This window comes from Neodiprion lecontei, chromosome 1, assembly GCF_021901455.1.
Source record: "Neodiprion lecontei isolate iyNeoLeco1 chromosome 1, iyNeoLeco1.1, whole genome shotgun sequence".
In the NCBI taxonomy this organism is placed as follows: domain Eukaryota; kingdom Metazoa; phylum Arthropoda; class Insecta; order Hymenoptera; family Diprionidae; genus Neodiprion; species Neodiprion lecontei.
The window spans coordinates 3,475,991-3,483,463 of NC_060260.1; the positions used below are offsets into that span (position 1 = coordinate 3,475,991).

At 45.3% G+C, this 7,473-nt stretch overlaps 1 long non-coding RNA gene across 1 annotated transcript in view; it reads right to left on the reverse strand.

The window, feature by feature from the left end:
* Nucleotides 1-6,501, reverse strand: part of LOC124293107 — a 34,586-nt gene extending 28,085 nt beyond the window's left edge. The window contains exon 1 of the long non-coding RNA XR_006903023.1: nucleotides 6,191-6,501. This is a non-coding gene — a long non-coding RNA (uncharacterized LOC124293107). The remainder of the gene's footprint in view (nucleotides 1-6,190) is intronic.
* Nucleotides 6,502-7,473: the final 972 nt, after the last annotated feature.

Genomic DNA, 7,473 nt, shown 5'->3' on the forward strand with positions numbered 1-7,473 from the left:
TTGAAAAAATACCAAAGCAATTCCTTCGTATCCTCCTTATTTTATGTTATATGTTTTTATAGGTATATGATGACATTATGATATGGTTATTTCTTTATTCTTTGTCGTCTTTGCAAAATGGTCAATCCCCGTTGAACTTGTAAAATATAAATTAAAAGAAAAAAAAAAAAAAATACCCCTGCCTTGAAAATCGTCGAAATAACGACAGACGTGAAACGTTTTTTTTTTTTTCTTACTTTCCGCATCTGCACGAGTCGTCGCGGGGATCCGAATCGCGTAACGATCATCCGCAGTGCAGCGAGGCGCATGGGGTGCCGAATTTGAATGGGATGGGGCGGCGCGAGGTTAAGCGTCGTCACGTTGGCTGGCCCCTGGGGCAAGACATGCAGAATTTAAGGGAGCAAGCTGCGGGGTCCGGGCGCGTAAACAGCGTGCAACCCTCGCGGATCGCGTCGTTGTGACTGATGGCACCTTTCGGGATAACTGCGGTGACGATTACGGGTTTATGCGAGGGCACGTATTACTGTAATTTCGATCTTCTTTGCATTTCCCTCTTTGTAGGAGAGTCCGAACGATGCGAGGTTCGGTCAACCGTTTCTTTTCAGCCGAGCGGTGAGACCTGCATTATTCACGGACATTTTCGAGCCCTTCATTTTTCAAACCCTTAACACCTCCGCAGCGTGCGTTCCTTCGTTACGTTTTCCTCTTGTTCTTCGTAAATATTTTCACAGTTATTTTGTTCTGTAGTAGCATTGCCGCTGAATTTAATCGGGATAATTCGTACGATCCTGTCGCTATCTGATGATCGATACAAATTTCTCATCCGAATAATCGTACGATGATTGGGTAATGGCACATAAACATAATAAACAAGGAAACAAAAGCTTCGTCAAGTTTGGGGTTCGTTAAATATTTACACCAACTCCGCACCTCGTTTTACGCCAAAGATTCTCCGATAACCTAGGCTCGAAGGCTGTATCCTAAAACTTTGAAGACCACAAGCGTAATCCATCAAAATACAACCTCGCTACGAACTTTCCTGTTTTTTTATGAAACTGTACGTAATTTTTTTTTTCTTTCATATGAACAGGTTTTCGACATCGGCAGCCAATTTCACCCGAGCCATACACCTGCAGAAAATAAATGGATTCCGGACTCTGGGGCAGTGCGGCAATTACATTCGTCACTATCTTTGTGCTCGAAAATAGGAACAAGGTGCGTCCACCGTGTCACGATAATAAGTTCACCCTCATCCAGTGGGTAAGACCTGCTTATTTTTTAACTACCATATTTTCGACTGTTCGTCACGAGATTCGTGCCCTCGCTCCGCTTTTCAGTGTAAAGGATTCCAGGAAATGACCTCCTCCTTCTGTCTACTCAACCAATTACCCCGGAGTTGAACCAGCTTCGTTTTCCTCGTTTTAAAATTCTTCTTTGAAGCGAGAAAAGAGATATCAGTTCAAACTTTCAACCATCCTAATACAAACGTTGTTAAGTAACAATAAACGAGTATCGATGGATTCAAAAATATCATCACGACCGTGGAACCGATCATTTATTCGACTATGGTTGAGAAATTCCGCAGGTGAATATCATTTTTTTCAAGAAAAATTAAAGGTCTCCTCGAACCAACAGACGTTTGATAGCAATACCTGAATTCGTCAAAACCCCCGATTAGCTTAATTTTGTTCAACCGAGCCGTTTTCCAGGCGTGTTGAAATTTAAAAATTTCTCAATGCCAGTTCTCGAGCAAAGCACGTAGGCGAGTAGATGAATATAAAGTTAGGCAAATAATTGGCCCTTTGCGAAGCGAAGGTTCAGGTCCGATTGTAGCGGTATCAGAGCGACGTCGTTTCCCCGGTCCGATATCCATCAAGCGAGTTGGCGTTCATAGCTGTTGTATGGGGTTATAATGAGGCACAGTGGCCTTGGCACCGTGCAGGAGATTGGAAGGCGAGGTGGCCCGAGTTTTCGAGCAGAATATACACCGTCGGCCTGTCCTGCAGCCGTTGCACCGAGCGTGGATGTGAAGAGGCCGGCATAGATCTGACGTGAGTGGTGAACGCGCGGCAGGATAATATTAATGATGACTGGTCGACTCCTCCCGTTGTCCTGGTGCACGCCGACAACGCCGCGTATTCCGCCTCCGCTCTCCGCAGCGGCTGCTCGACCGCCTCAAGAAGCCCCGCAGGCTGTTCGAAAAACGTTTCATTTATTGGCGAGTGATGGAGGCAAGAAAAGCAACGAGGTCCTTCTTCCTCCCGCGGTATCCTGCCGCAAGCTCGATCTGGAATTCACCCAAGGGGCTTTCTCCCCGCAGGTGAATGATCTATTTGGGACTGACCTATGAGGGGACCTGTTGCGGTGATCGAGTGCCAGCTCGATCATACGGTGAAAAATTTAATGATTCCGCATTAGGAAAATTACGTTAAAAAGCAATCAATAACTTAAGGGCAGTCTCGTCCTGCCGCGCTTCGGGGCCAACAAAATGGTCGATCCGGACTCGGAGGCGACCGGCGACGCAAGACGCCAAAACTGGTCCCGCATGCCCTCTAGGGTCCGGCCGTCTATCCCTCCGTAGGCCTCGTGACGGCGGCCGAGATGACCACCTGCTGCCTCTTTGATTCTACCGCCGGAATCTCATTTAGCCGTGTAATCCCGATATTCATTCACGATACATCACACTGCACTACGTCGCGCCGAGTTCAGGCGTTCGCCGCCTATTGATCCGTTGCGCGGACGGATCTATTGCCTTTCTCACGAATTTCGGAATAACGATCTAATTTTACAGAAATTGCATCAGTTGAAACAGCCTTAATTCTTGCGATCGGACAACCACTGAAAGTTGCCGTAAAGAACGATGGCTAAGAAACGCTACAGACGGAAAACGTTCCGTCTGATGTGACGTGCACTTTAGAATTTGTTCGTACATTCTTTATGTGTAGATTATTGTGCAGCACGGCCGAACAGACTGAAAGTGGAGAGAAAATGGTTGCTTTTGCTCCCTGTACGCGTAACGTCTTACTCACTAATGGATCTCCGGCATTACGCGTACACTCGAGGGATGAAATAACTCTTATTGCGGTGGAAAAGTCAAGTGGCAAAGACGGAGACCTGCACGGTTGATGTCTACGGTAGACAGGTAAACTCATATTAATAATTTGCCACTCTTGGTTTCCAGAATGTTCGAATTTCTCTTTATGCTATATATCCACTGATTATAATGTGGTAGAAATTAATTTCACAAGAATCGTTATTTTCACGTATTTCTTTTTTAACTTTTTAGATTCGTCGAAACATTTGTCAAAACCAGAAATACAACGCCGTAATTAAGGTAAATTACAGTCTTAGAATAGATTTGCTCTACGCATGCGACCCGGAAACAGGCTTGCAGAAAAGTAGCCTAACATCTATCGAAATTGAGGCACAATTATATCGTTCACGTGCGTGCGGTAATCTTATTAACGAGAAACAGAAGACTGGGTAAATGATTTTGTTGATAATTTAAACAATAATCGAGCGATCGAAGATGGCATCATCACGGAATGTCGCGATTTATTACCGTTCGAGCAGTCGCACTTAGGCACCCAATAACTTGAACGCTAAGCCGAGTGGTTACGAATGCGCGGTTCTGTATACGTAGGTATATAATGGGTGTGCATCTCATAGGGAGAACGGCCGAAAAATCTATTATAACATTCGGAGCTGGCTTACACACATGTATATCCGTATAAAATGCAGCGGAGAAAGAAATGGCCCCCGATACCGGGGCGGGCAGGGGTTGATCCAAAAAAGGGGATGGAGAGGGGGGGCGGGAAGGGAGGGTTTCCTTTCTGCAGGCTCCCCTCTATGATATTCCCAAACACCCACCCACTCTCGGCTTGAAGCGGAGCTACGCAACCCCTGCAGGACCCCGTCGGGGCCCGACGAGAACCGCGAGAAAGCGGAGAAGGAAGGAGCGAGCGGAGAACGGAGAACGGAGAACGGAGAAACACGGCGGACGCAGCCGCGCGGCGCTGGCGGTGGTGGTGGTGGTGGTGCTGCTGCTGCTGCTGCTAGTCAAACCAAAACTCAGGCATGATTAATGATCGCAGGCAGAGCGCTGCTTCAAACAACAAACTTTTCCCAAGGAACGGAGGAGAATACAAGAAAAAATATATAAGAAAGAGGGAACTCTCTTTCTTCGCATCCACCCTTCAGTCGACTAATACCCCGAGCTCCTCCACTCTGACAGCCTTTCATTTCTTTCTATCCTTCTTTCCCTCGTCCTTACTTGCTTACTTTCCTCTCCGCGTCTCTCCCGCTCCCTTTTTCACTCTCACTCTCACTCTCTCACTCCCTCTCTCTCTCTCTCTCTCTCTCTTTTCCACTCTTTCTCTCTATCCGCGGTCCCGTTTCTGCGGCATTGTCAAGAATTTCTCTCGCTCTCCGTTTCTCTTTCTCCGCGCTGAGAGCTTTAATATCGCGAAGCTTGCTGTAGGGACGTAAGGAGTGCACATCCAGCGAGTCATTAAACCGATGTTTATCGCTTTCGCTTCGGTGTATTCCGGAATTTTCAAGGAAAAAAAAAAAACCAATTGTATTACGAAGAGAAAAGTGACCCTGATTCCTATATTTTTTTTCTCTCTTTTCTACTTTGCCAAAAAAAAAAAAAAATTTCGCTCGGCAGAGTAGTACATCAAGATTCATCACTGTTGGTGTCAATTTTCGTTCAAGTTACGGGATCTGCCAACACCATTTTGAAACCAAGAGTGATGCGAGCTTAAAAAGTTTTGAGGAGATGATGCGGGCACATTGCGCTCATCTCGGTGAAGCGAGGAGATAATTTTTCGACGAAAATTTTCGGCAACTGAGCAAGTCGAGTCGTTTGTCCAGAATCCAGAGACCGGGCGAAAAGTATATAGAAAGGGAAGAAGGACAAAGAAGTCGGTGCAAAAGCGATGCTCCGAAGTGAAAAACAATTATTTTCTACGAACGGAGTTTTAAACTGTGTAAACTCAAAGTAGGCATCGAAGAAAGCTGAAGAACGAAGCTTTTTTTCTGAAAACGACGAGACAGTGCGTTCCGAACTTTTGATTCCGGAGCACGCGCCATGGGGAAAACTTCAGCTACACCTGGCCGTGAAATTGGGTCGAACGAGGTAAAAAGTCGCGATGCATAAAGGGGAAATAAAACGAAATAAAACTCTCACGGCGTGTCGCGTAAACTCGAGGAGCCGAAATACGGGGCAGACTGCTGTTCCAGCGTGCCACGCGGTACTGACAGGGCACGGGGCCGAAAGTGCAAAGTCACTGGGACAGCCAGCCGACGTGGATGAGGCTGACCGAGCAAGCCTGTATAACAGTACACGGAGGATGGCGTAGCGGTTTGTCGGCGAGCAGCCGTCGGCACGTAGATAAGTCGGCGCTCGGACACACGGTGGAGAATAATGCGACTTATTAGCCAGCTACCATTTGTGGCCGATTCACTTGATGAGCGCATTCGGGCCTTGTAACGAGAGCCAATTGACGGATTCGGCGTATCGCGATGCTTTCGTCTCGCGGAATACCTCAAACGTAGTGAATCTTGACGGAGAACTCGGACGCGAGCCACCAAGGGATTATGACTGATGAAGCAGCGGCTGATCGCACAGGTCTGCAAAAAAAATGTATTTTTTTCTCAGCCGTATGGAATGTTTTTCGTAAGCTTTGTGTTTCCGAGCGTCCTGAATCGAAAAACGACATCCATTTGCTTCCGTCACGTATACAGTGTTCTTGCAAAATTCAAGGTGTTTGCATGAGAATGCATAACAATAATAAAAAAAAAAAAAAAAACACCATTTTATTACGATGAACTGAACAATATTTCTTACAAGATTAAATTAAATTAAACTCTTTCATACGCCTCCGAAAACACTCGCACTTTCCATTTTTTGTTTGTATTTATTCTTGAGTCTCACTCTAATACATGTCAAATGGAAGTAAGAAATTATTTTTGTATAGAATTTTCAGAATCAAGAAAAGGATACGAGATTTCGAATTGAACGGCAGTTTCCACTCTAAATGAAACTACAAACACGAGTTCAAGAAAAAACCTGACGTGATGGAATTTTTAGAGTATTTTTCCCGGTTTCAATGAGTAAAAATCTGTAAGATAAAGTATAATAAACACCTATCCAGTTTCTCAGTTGCAGATCTGTGCAGGTACTTACAGCCGGTGCATCGCATGAACACTCTCCACTCCTCGTTCTTACAGCAAATTAAATTGCACCGTCCGCGAAGCCTGATCCTGAACAATTAGCGGACGATTCACTGAACTCGAAATGGATCAAGGAGCGGAGAATTGTTCTGGGTCAGATGTCCTGATGATAATTATTCCATGATTTGTCCTCACGGGTCACGAGTGCCACTTGCATTACTGTCGTTGCATCTGTTGCTCGGACCCAAGTACGACTCACGCGATCACTATGTTCGGTTAATCAATGCCGTGTTGAACTCTGGACTCTGATTGGCGGCGGCGATGCGCGAGCTTAACGTCTCGAGTGAACTTCATGTAATTCTACAAGTGTGAATTCTTTCAAATACATTGAATGATGGACTCTGTTCGATGTTGATTTACATATTATTGTTGACTTGTTAACAGGTATGTAACGGGTATGAAAGTTGGTTGTGTGAATTTCAGTAGTTTCAGTAGAATAATCTCACCTATCAAAGACCTGTCGCGAAATATCATATATACATATATATATATAGTATATAGTACCGTGTGAAGTGATAAAAACATGAATCATACTGCAGGGTTAGGTAAAGCTGAGAGTTGTTTCGTCGTCTTATAATCATATCGTCTGTCGAAACATGCTACGAATAAATCCTGGAAGGCTTTCATCGCCGAATATGAAACGTTTATAGTGTGGCGCTTAAATCATCACTGCGTATCTGCAGAGGATGAGAAAAGTTCAGGGGGATGTGGAAGACCTCGAAAAGTCCGTCTATTACTAGAAAACGATCAGGGATTCCGAAGGGGTGAGCTTACCAACTTTTCGATTTCGTGATACACGAGTGTTTGTATCATGCTTGTTTGTAACCAGATTTCGTTATCTTCAATTTACGATTTTCGAAGTACGCTATTGTTAATCACAGATTCAAAAATCTGGTAATTGACAAACTGGATCATCCAATACTCTTTCAAATATTTCAATTATTCTCCGGTGCAGTACAGCGGCGTTTCTCGGGTTCTGGCAACTGTGTTAGATCCCCGATTGCGAGGGCGGTTTAATTAACCCAGGTCAGGGGGTTCATAAAACGCGCCGAAGAAGCATTAGCGTCCGGCAATTCCGAGTTCGGATCGAGTGTATCGTATCGGTTCGGCGACGGTTCGAGTCCTGGGGAGATAGATACCTGAAGATGATGCGCGACTAGGTATCGGGCGGGTACCTTGAAACTACGGTCCAAACGTAGAGGTATAACGTGATTAACGATGCCCGGGTCCACTTCG